This window comes from Mercenaria mercenaria, chromosome 16 (assembly GCF_021730395.1).
Source record: "Mercenaria mercenaria strain notata chromosome 16, MADL_Memer_1, whole genome shotgun sequence".
NCBI classification, from domain to species: domain Eukaryota; kingdom Metazoa; phylum Mollusca; class Bivalvia; order Venerida; family Veneridae; genus Mercenaria; species Mercenaria mercenaria.
The window spans coordinates 30,942,731-30,954,066 of record NC_069376.1 but is presented as its reverse complement, the minus strand read 5'-3'; positions in this window follow the sequence as shown (position 1 = coordinate 30,954,066).

Below are 11,336 nucleotides of genomic sequence, written 5' to 3'. Positions count from 1 at the left end.
TGACAGCACACGGAAACTATACGTGCTTGAAATATTCACAAAATGAAACAGGAAGTTAAACTAGATTTTTCGTATTTTTAAGATTTAATCAAATATCATGTCCATTTATAATATCTATGTAATGACTATTTTGAATAATTAGTCTCTCTTAAAGTTCTCAACTTTCTTTTATCTTGAATTTATAGATCTATATATTTTACAAGCCTATATATTAGGCAATACAAAATTAATAAATTATCATTACAGATATTACTGTTCGTTCGGTGCTTTATTACCGGTTGTCCGAACACAATCACTTGAAGTCTGGCAAAGGTCTATCATGAGCTTTGGCAGCAATAAAAATCAAAGAGCAACATTTAGACTTGTATCTAATGACAAATGTGAAGTTCATGGTTTAGAATACTAGTATATGTCTAGAAAGTAGCGTTGCGAAACATTTAAGCCAGAATGCTCGATTATACCAGGGTACAATTAGGTCGGGAATATACAGATGAAAATTGATATTATATCAATTTATGAACACGTGTGACATGTGTATATACTTCATACTCATGAAATGTTCAAATGTTCAGGGGAGCTTCTCTTTATCAATAACCTTTAAAACTTTTTAAAAATAGTGCGTTCGTCTTCACCGTGTAAATATAGATCCAGTTTTATTAAACGTCCATCAATCACTTCAATGTAAACATTAAAACCGAGCCAGGGACAACGAAGGCTTTAGATTTGTCTTAATTGCCAAAATTTATGATGTCAAAGACATAAGGCCAATAAAATTAAAGTTTTACTTACTAATTGGTACTTTCTAGTTATCTCAGTCGTTAATGTGATTACAGGAAGAGCAAATTAGGGACACAAATATAAGTGACATTCAAGAAAGAGAATACAAGCATTGCATTAACTGGACATTTATCCTTGTTTTTGCTTTTACCTATTATCTTTATTATAAATAATATTTATGATTAATATTCCAATATGTTACAATGAGTTGTTAAATAGCATATTTAAAGCTGGTTAAGGGACATAAGACAATATTTTCTTTTCAAACACATTATTTCAAACGGTTACATCCAATATTGAAATTAAATAATATGAATGTAAGACAATAGTGATATTTTGGAGTTTATTTACTCATAAAATGTTTAGTTTTTTTTCTATAATGAGAACATTGTGTTTTTGTTTGTTTGTTTGTTTTGGGTTTAACGCCGTTTTTCAACAGTATTTCAGTCATGTAATGGCGGGTAGTTAACCTAACCAGTGTTCCTGGATTCTGTACCAGTACACACCTGTTCTCCGCAAGTAACTGCCAACTTCCCCCACTTGAATTAGAGGTGGAGGACTAATGGGTATCAGACACAATGTCGTTTATCAAATAGTCACGGAGAACATACGCCCAGCCCGTGGATCGAACTCGCGACCCCGCGATCCGTAGACCGACGCTCTACCTACTGAGCTAAGCGGGCGGGTTTTGTGAATATTGTGTTCTAACCATTTTTAAACACGCTATGGTAAGTAGGATAATGTTATCTACTTTGTTTAATAGTTTATCTAACTTTCATCCCATAAACATATAACAATTTTTACAATGCACACAATAATAATTATGTATATGTATAAGATTTAGCGAACGTAACTATCATGTTATTCGTCATTCAATAAATGAATCAGAAGAGACATAAAATCAATGGACATTAACAAACTAATTACACAGAAGTCAGATTACCTTCGCATAATTTATTTATAAACTGCCAAAAAGTAAGTACTATTAAGACACTGAGACTGAAAAACAGTGGTACTATTGGAGCGTTACAAAAATGTCTTAATATATAGCAAATATCGTTCATGATCAGATCAAGGATGAACTGGTTAGCGATGATAAACTGAACGAAGATAAAAATGTGGTTGTTTAATTACATCTATATACACTAAATTCTGATAAAATTAAAAAATGTGGTATAAATATAAAAGCTGACACAGCAAGTATATTAACCTTAGTGTAGTAAATGTGTATACATAACATATGGCTGTTGCTTTGTTAAATAATCTATTTCTTATGTCCACATAATATCATGTGTGTTTATTTCTTGGCCAAAAAGTCATGTGACTCTACCACTATGTTCATTTTTAAAATATATTTGATTGGTGACATAGTCTTGTTTATGTATGATAGATAGCTTATTTGTCTCTACTTTATAAAACACAGCATATAACTAATACTTTAATTTACAACTTGAAACGTGTAATGAACTTCAATCAATATTACCTATAATACTTTCATTCGCCAAAGCCCTGTCCATCACCTTTATGGCGATTTCCGCAGCCTTGTTTTCTAAGCGGCATGTTTCATACCCCTCGAAGCCTAATAAATAAATAAATAAATAAATAAGTAAATAAATAGAATTACACCTCCATGCTTCTTATCATTGCCAAATATACCATTATACTACTATAATTATATCTACATTTACTCGCACAGTAGATAATTATAAAATGTATAGTACCATCGCGTTAGATCAGTGCCAATTGTTCAACGTTTCTTAATCTATGGGATTTATGGTTAAACAGTCTTATTTGTTTTGTTTTGTTTGGGTTTAAAGCCTTTTTCTCAATAGTATTACAGTTATGTAACGGCGAGTAGTTAACCTAACTAGTGTTCCTGGATTCTGTACCAGTACAAACCTGTCCTCCGCAAGTAACTGCCAACTTCCCCACATGAATCAGAGGTGGAGGATGAATGATTTCAGACACAATGTCTGTTATCAAGTCGTCACGGAGAACATACGCCCCGCCCGGGTATCGAACTTACGACCCCGCGATTCGTAGATCTGCGGTTACATAGACTTTAAAAGGAAAGTGTAAGGTGTCGTAGAAAGAGTTTCCAAGTCCTGAAGAGGAAGTTGAAGATTTAAAATCCATCAATTACGAAATTTTAATGAGGTCTCTGGAAAACATAAGACCGTCACGGGCCATGTTAGTGTGAATGGATAGCAGTTAAACCTCATCATGCTGGACACGATTGATTCTGCCTTTTTGCAACCGTTGTAGATAATGATTAACTCGCACATCCGTGCAGTGTGATCATGATCTGCACTGTTCGCAATCCAGTCATTTTTTTTTCTTTTTGGTAAGCATCCCTTTTAACAGTTAATGGTACTGTCCAAATTGACGGCTAAGTTCATTCTAAAAATTTAGCAGGATAAAGGTTAATTACGTTATACTCGATGACAGCCCGCTGCTTTTCTGACAATTCTCTAAAACCAAGACTCGAATTCTGGCCCAAACAGTATGCAAGATGAGAAAGAGTTTTGAGTTATGCAATGAGTTATGCATCTAAAATAATCCCTACCTATTTTGAAAGGAAGTTTTCCGTGTTTGTTTAAACCCTCAATGTACCATTTCACAGCTTCAGATGTTATAACAGACGATGCTTTTACTCCCAATCCACAATCTTCATTTTCCGACTCGTGGATTTGAAACAGTCCAACAATTGTTAAATCCCCATCAATATTTATTGCTACTTGATCAGTGTTATGAATAAGTATTAAACTTATTATATGATATAAAAGAAAATGAAATTGCACATGCACACACTTCATAGTTTGGTTATTGAAATAAACGTTATTTAAGCAATTTTGTATACTGTTATAATCGCGCCAAAGTCATACTGACTACTCTATTTTGTAAAGTATATATACGTTTTGAATACCACGTAAAACGATTCTTTCAATGTTATTCAGATTTAAACCCTGTATATCAACATACATACACATAATTTGGTATAATTTCGGTCATGCGTATTGCTATTAAAGGGGGTATATATCGATATATACATAATCAATCGCTCTCATAGAACCAATAATAATTTAACATATTACAACATGGTGAGGACTCGGTGGCCGAGTGATTTAAGTTGCTTGTTTTGATTCACTTTATGATAAAAAGAAAACTTGAGACAAATATCAACAGGAAAAGTCACATTGAATGCATGCAGTCCCCTTAAACTATTTTGTCAGTCACACTACACCATAAAGCGTTAACGGACGCCAAATGTATAGAAATATTGCGGCAGAAAGTTATATGGTGACGAACGGCATCTCCCGCTGCTGCTCGGTGCTCTCGCGATAGGTGCATTTGGGCGCATAAAACGCACAATGACCGCAAGATTAACGCACATATATAGGACGAACAACGTTCAGTTAACGGATATCACCGTACTGGTAACGGATTTGTACCGCGTAAAACGTAAGCACAACTCATGAGAAACTGACAAAACGTTATTGTCAGTTATCGTCCGTTGAACATACATACGTTACATCCGTTGCATGCCCGGTAGTAGTCCGGCCGTGATTCAGGTCCGACGGACAAGAACGGATGCGAACCGAACAAGTACAGAATAGGGAACGCAAGATAACGAACAAAACGCATATAGAACGCACGAGTAACGAACAAAACGCATATCAGCGCATTGCTACCGTAAATCAAACGGACAACTTTGTCCGGTGGTGTACGTTCTAAATTTTGAACATGCTCAAAACTTTCCACCGAATGGAACGAACGTCGCCGGACAAGAAAGGCAACAGTCGCAAGAGAAACGGAAAAGAAACGCATGCAAACGGACACGAACGGATTGAAAATTTAGCTATACTTTGGACGTCCGTTAACGCTATACGGTGTAGTGTGACTGAGAATTAAGGAGTGTGTATGGTGTGTAATTAAGGTTATGCACATCAAATACACGAAGAAAGTAATCATTACATGACAGATATACAACGAGATGAGTTTAAAGGAAAGGAGTTGGGCACTGTGAAAACAGCACGCTTAATCCAAAATCGTGTTCTAAAATTACAAAGAAGTGTAAAGAAAAGCTGGAATTCTGATGCGCAGTCATCCTGGACAGAATTGTTCATCACCAGATGATTCCATAATCAATTAAAAAAAAAAATTCCAAAGTTTCTGTTTCAATTTGTCTTTTGCAAACAAAAATGCTTAAATAGAGTGATATCCTTTCAACTTTATTAATTTCATTTTAGTTTACTTGGATTTCTCTAGTTGTTTCAATGATCCATGTTTTAAATAGTAGTTCTTACATTATGAAAATGACATGTTATGAAGGTAAAAAAGGATGACACGTACAAGAGTAAAATAAAACAAAAAACTCTAGTGTAATACAGACAACAAAAGAAGCAAAGCACAACTGAAACGTGGGAACTGAAACAGACACCATGGCACATTTACATCAGGGGCCAGTCAAGGAGCGGGCCGACTTGACAAATTTGTTTAACACTTAGCTTGCTGGCGGCAAGTGATTCTGCCTTTCCGACCAGTGCAGACCAAGATCACCCTGCACATCTGTGCCATTCATTCATTATGTTTTTAGTAAGCACTCCTTTTAACAGTTAATAGTACTGTCCAAATGGAAAGATGGACAAGTTCATTTATAGAAATTTTAGCAGGATGAGGGTTAAATAATCTATGCTTCTAATATCATTCTACACACACTGACAATCCCCTTCATCATTTTTACAAGGAGGACAAACCCTCTTCACTGAATTTTACAAGGAGGACACAACCCTCTTCGCGATTTTGACAAGGAGGACAAGACCCCTTCACATAATGATAACAGTGTATTCTTAACCCCTTTTATACTAGGATGAAGGGAGTTTTGTCCAGCTTGTGAAAATTGCGAAGAGGGTTTTATCCTCCTTGTAAAATTCAGTGAAGGGGGTTTGTCCTACTTGTAAAAAAGATAAAGGGGGTTTTGTCCGCCTATGCAAAAATGAGCGAAGGGGGTTTGTCCTCAGGGAATTTTGTGCGACACTCAACCTGGCAGCCTCAAACCTAAATGAATTTTGTCAAACCTGACAGGCTTCACCCTGGGCACTTCTAATGTAACTACAAATCTAAAGTTGTAAGAAGAGTCTTTAACAGGATAAGACTTTACGGATGAATTCAGTACTGTCAGTCTGAAGATATTTAACCTTATTTAATTCACTTCCTAAATAGATTTATTTTTTTCTGGTTTTGCTTGCATTTGATTAATGCCAAACCAGTTTATAAAAACATACTTTGTTTATCAATTATTTTTGAACGTGTTTAGATGTGAATGATTACAGGGCAGGGAATTTAAAACTGTACAATTGTATAAAGCAGATTGATGTACAAGAAAAAATGTCATTTATAAAGATAATAAAAAATGAGAGGTCCTAAACTTGATCTTTGGGGCATTCCTTTGATGACTTTTAACCAGTCGCTTTTAACAATATTAGTTTTAACCCCTTACCTTCTATTTAACAGGTGATTTTCCATTAATTAACATGCATAATCTGTAACACCATAGGTACGTACCTTTAGATTAGACTATATGGCAGAGAAAGGTCTTAGACAGTACCACACAAACATATTAATTCGCATCTAGGGCTATTTCAAGTCTTCTAAGCATGGCAGAGGAGCGACCTGACTGCCAAAAGAAGAGGTATATATTGTTCAATCCTGGACTGAATAATAGTATTTCTTTTTACCATATCTTGGCCATTCCATAATTATAAAGCATAAAAAGAATTTTGCAAAGTTTTTATTATATCATTATTTGGATATGGCAAACTCATAATAAGGTGATTAATTTTTGATAAAGCTAGTGTTTTATGACTATATTTCTACCTATAGGACTGATGACCCTTTTATTCCAGTGAGCGAAGAGCCTTTTAATTTCTTCAATTTTTGGTAAATAGCTAGTATTTGCCATATTTTTGATGTATTTTGTGAATGTCACTCCTAGTAATTTAAAACTACGGGACTCCCACTGAAGTCCTAGTTCTGGACAAGGTAAAAGCCTGTTATTTTTTAAAGATCCAGTTAGAACAGCTTTTGTTTTATCTATGTTTATTTGTAGTCCTGATATTCTTGCAAAGAAGTCTAATGTTTGTATTGTGTTTTTTTTAAGGACTTTTTAATTCCGTCTAATAATACAGTTGTGTCATCCGCATACTGTGACAGGAGAAATTCTATATTATTTATTTCTATCCCTTTAATATTTTTGTTTAGTTTCAATAGTGCTGCTAATACTTCCACACACAGAATAAAGATATAAGGGGACAGGGGATATCCCTGATGGCAACCTCGTTGGACCCTAAACCAATCTGACAGGTGACCATTTATATTTTCACAAGATTGTATATCATTATCCAGTTTATAAAGTTTTCACCAGAATTACAATACTGTAACACTTTGTACATAAAGGACCATGAAAGAGAATCAAATGCCGTTGCAAAATCCACAAAAAATAACATTCCTGAAATGTGTTGTTCTTCTGTGTGGAACATTACATCAAACACTAGTCTTATATTATCTGCGATAAATCTTCTAGGAAGAAAACCAGTTTGGTCTGGACTAATCAAATTTGGTAAGACATTTTTTAAGCTTTGAGCAATGCTAGTAGAAGCGATTTTGTATGAAACATTCAAAAGAGAAATGGGTCGTCAATTTTTAATGTAACGTTTATCCTTATCTTCCTTTGGGATACAGGTTATAACCCCTTGTTTAAGGGTAACTGACAGATCCCCCGAATCAAAGGCATAGTTAATTGATCTTACTAGAAAATGGTCAATATCCGACCTGAAAAAATTAAAAAAGGCAGTGGTAAACCCACTACTGCCGAGCACTGTGTCCTTTGACATTTTTTTAGACTGTTCAGCATATCACTGACTGTATGTAAGATATCCTTCTAAACCTTGTTTTTCATTTTCACTTAATTTTGGGATACTACCATTTTGTAAAATATGGTCTAATTCTACTGTTTCAGTCTGTCTTACTCAGTATAAGTTTTTATAATGGTTAACAACCTCATTCATAATTTCCTCTTGCTTTTGCAGGAGGGCTCCTGATGTCGAGTACAAAGAGTTCATTAACTTAGAAACAAAATTCCTTTTTTCTAGACCGCAAAAGTATTTTGTGGGTTTTTCGCCCTCAGCAATCCACTTTGCTCTAGACCTTATATAGGCACCCTGCATTTTTTTTTGACCTCCAATCTATCAGTTCTGCTTTTTTACTCTGTAATAGATCAAAGTTAATATTATTTTGTTTTTCAAGGGTAGTAATCTCATTTATAAGTTTCTCTTGTTTTTTATCTTCTTGTTTTTTCTTAAAGGAGGAGAAAGCTATACTTTTTCCCCTAATCTCCATTAAAAGAACCTCAAAGAATAGTTTATCATTTATGGTCAATCTTAATTCTTCATTGCTTATGTTTTCTATTGGTTCTGGTGAAGAATGTTCTTCTGAAGCGTATTGTCTTTTAATCTGCATTATAAGTTGCTTAGTTTGTTCATCAAATTGAATATCTCTTAACAAAGAGTTGTTGAATTTCCAGTATGAGGTACCTTTCTTAAACTTTCCGAATTAAAAACTTAATAAAATCATTGAATGGTCTGTTCTGTAGCCTGGTAAAATTGACGCATTACTCAAGTATGTGTATAAATTACTTGAAATTAGGAACAAATCTTGTCTTGCTTTTTAACAGGATTTCTCTTAAACTATGTATACTGTTTTTCTTCAATGTTTTGTTCTCTCCATGCATCAATTAAGTTACATTCGATCATCATTTGAAGAACTGTGTCTCTTGCTTTAGGATTATTTACATTTATATAATTAAAACAATTATTGTCTGGATTTAACACTATATTATAATCTCCAACAATTAAGCAATGATTTTCAGTTTCTACCACTTTCCTTTCAATATATTTATAAAAATCAGGGACATCTTTATTTGGGCCATATATACAAAACATCGAAAGATTAACATCTGCTATACAAGCATGAAGAATAAGAAGGTTGCCATTCTGGTCATTTTCCATACTAGAGAATTTATAGCTAAAGTTATTATTTATAAATATTGCTACCCCCCCCCCCCCCCCCCCCCCTCCCACTACCCGACTGACTATTAAAGTTGCTAAAATAACATTAATAGCCCCATTGTGCGCGAATATACTTAATTTCTCTATCTGTAAAATATGTATTTTTCCTCTTTCAGGTAATTAATAACATCTTTCCGTTTTCCTCTGTCACCTAGTCCTTGTACATTCATTGAGACGAAAGTTATATTCTCAACCAGAGAAAAAACTAAACAAATCATGGATGAAAGAAAACCAATATATTGAAATATTCTGCTTCTTTTGTAACAGCCAAAAAAACACACAGTGCTGCACCTATATAATAATAATTTAAAAGAAAGGAATTCAGTTTATTAAGGAACATACAAAAATGTAGTTCTGTTTTTGAAGTGAAACTGAAGGAAAGAACATAGCTTTTTGAACGCAATATTTAGACATAAGCCTTAAAAAGGGCAGTCTATCATAATAGTATATATAAAGACAGCTAGTAGTAATCGATTTTTACTTTTTACCTTAACAAATAAAAACAAAAAAGTTCACAAAATACCTAAAAAACTAAGATACATGTAGGTTTCTGATGATACTTTCTAGAATTTATATGCCAATGTTTAGACATAATCCTTTGAACAAGAAAAAAAACAACAGTCTTTCATAAATTTGTATATAAAATAACTATTGGTAGTCAATTTTGGATTTTTTATCTTTGCCTCAAATGTAAATATTGAGTTCTGCTCAACCCTGGGCTAGAGGGCGTGGACGGTATCATCCATTTCCACGACCGTCCATAGACAGGCTCAATCAAACCGAGCCTACAACATTTTCGTTTATGTTGTGTTGAACGGCCTGTTGAGTTTCCAATTTTTCTATTTAATTTAGACTGAACCACAGAATCATTGCAACAAGTTACTCCCTGCTTAAAATGGGTTTAAGAAATGATTCCCTTTGTTCTTTCTGCAAACAGAAACTGAGACTTTAAAACACTGATTTTATGATTGTCATTTTGGTAGATTGAGATTGAGGTCAATAGATGGATTAACGAACCTTTTTTCAAAAAATGGTCAAAAACAGATATTATTCTAGGAAATGAAATATTTAACAATGCTCTAATTTATATATTATAAAATGCAAAATTTGTTATATACCAATGTAGAATTAGAAATATACTTCCAAGTTTTTCATTGATCAAAACGCAAATGAAAATGCTGCTGAAGTTAGAGCATTGTAAAGCAAAAAAAAGAAAGAAAACAAATTAAACAGCTTCAATGTGAAATGGAGTGATTATTTATTTCTACTCTCACTAGATAACTGCCCACTTTTTTTTTTGGAATATTTCTAAGCTTCCCAGTGCTGCACCACCGAATCCCACTCTCCAGTGCCCCGTTTTCCCCATATAGCTTTCTGTCGTAGCCGTCTTATGCCGATTTAGTATCTTCTATTTTGTATATTAAGGTTAGAAGAAGTAGGTGCCACAAATGAGAAAGATGAACAACTGTGCTTTAATTAGCGCGTTTCAGTTTGTAGGAGTAATTTCCCATGATTTAGATTGGATCGTGGTATTGGAGTGATATGCATTGTGTATAATAAAATATTCTTCTATACTATCAATTAAACGATATATGATGCATTAAATAATATTCTATCGACGGGTAATCAAAACAAATGCTTCTTATGCTAATTGCATCCATTTCCTTACAGTCCTTACAGACTCTTTTCTATATTTTACGCTATATGCTGTACATGATCCCTTTTGAGAAATAAATAAAAAGTCATAAGCTCTGGATAAGTTCTTGTAGATCAATCCCAAACGAACATTCAAGAGATTATATATTGAAAGTTCGAATACAATAAAACAGTTCATTTTAATGAACGCACGGGAATTCAGAATTAAGTACAGAGTCTTAGTGTATATTAAATTATTAATTTTTGCAATGACTTTTAGGTTGAAGATATTAATATTGATACTTGTCAGTTGATTTTACTTATGAAAAGCGTTAAATTTCCTTTTTCCTATCATGTTTGTTTTAGAGTATCTCGTCATCAATATAATAGCGTGTTTAATAAATATTGTAACAGTCCATAATCTGGTCATCTACGAACTTCTCAATACGAGAGAGTGTTTTCTATATTAAGTAAAAGGCGGAAATGAAATCTTGTCACGGTTATCTTGTCTCGGCATCAATAGAAGTAAATACAATACTTAAGTTCATAACATCTTAATGAAGAAGTATACCAAACATATGAATATATGCATTTGCAGCCAAAAGCGGAATGTGATAATTTGCGCCAACATTCACGTCAAACTAAATGAATTTGTAAATTCATTCTTTTGGACAATTACAAACACCTGTCTTCAACTTTATGCTTAATAATGCTGAAATATTTATAAATTACCACAGAAATGCTATAAAACATTGCTGTGTTAAAAAGTGTCAAAGACGTCATAACGTTACGTGTATA